The following is a 986-nucleotide window of genomic DNA, read 5'->3' as shown; positions in this document are numbered from 1 at the left end:
CCTGCCCCCCAAGCCAGGAGGCTGAACGTCTATGGAGTGCACCCCCACGCTGGGGTCCCCTCCCCAGCCGGCTCCTTTTGCCTTTAAATCGATCCGTCCACTTTTCTCGCCGACTCGACCATCGCTGCTGCTGCTGTCACGAAGTTACCACACACACACACACACACACACACATACACACAGATAAATAAATAAATAAGCAAATAAATAAATAAATAAATAAGTCACAGGGCGGCCGGGAGGCGAGTCCTTGCCATGCCAACTCAGCAAATTTCCATCGCCTGCCCCCACTCCCCCCCTCCTCAACTGCCCCGTCCTCTCCTCTTGTGTGCTGGGGAGAGAGGGATGGAGATATTCTGCTTTTGAAGGCATAAAGCTCAGTTGCAGGATGGAGGCTGCCGAGGAGGAGAGAAACATCACAAACCAGCCCCCGAGCCCCACCACACACACACACTCGCTCAGGCGCAAGGGATTGGCTTTCACACCAGCAAGAACAGCCCGCTCTGCCCACTACGGCAGCACATGCGGAGCCCGACGCGTTCCCACGCAGCTCCAGACACGCATCGGGGCCTCCAAGGCAGCAAGGGGCCGATGTGGACCCTGTGGGGGTGCCCTCAGCACATCGGGAGGGCTTCCCAGGCAACTTCAGCAGGGTCAGCTCCTGCGATAAGTCTCCTGCCCGCTCCACGCCCCTCTTCACGGGCGGTGGAGCCTTAGCTGAGCTCTGACAACTTCATCACACCAATGGGGGGGATTCGGGGAGGGAAAGCAAAGCATCTCCTCTCTTGCTTTGCAACAGCTATACACAACCGAGAGAGAGACGAGGGGAGGGAGCTCGATATCCCGCACTCAAACTGTCCAAAACACAGTCCCACAGCGCGGGGGAAGAAGAAGCTTTTTCTTACCTGCTCCGAGTGAGATGCGCTGGTTAGGAGTAGGAGCCAGTGCCGGAATGCGTCAAGTCGCCTTGCAGCAGCATCCAAAAA

This window comes from Merops nubicus, unplaced genomic scaffold (genome assembly GCF_000691845.1).
Source record: "Merops nubicus isolate BGI_N331 unplaced genomic scaffold, ASM69184v1 scaffold582, whole genome shotgun sequence".
NCBI classification, from domain to species: domain Eukaryota; kingdom Metazoa; phylum Chordata; class Aves; order Coraciiformes; family Meropidae; genus Merops; species Merops nubicus.
The sequence above is the reverse complement of the archived record's forward strand: the minus strand, read 5'-3'. Positions refer to the sequence as shown.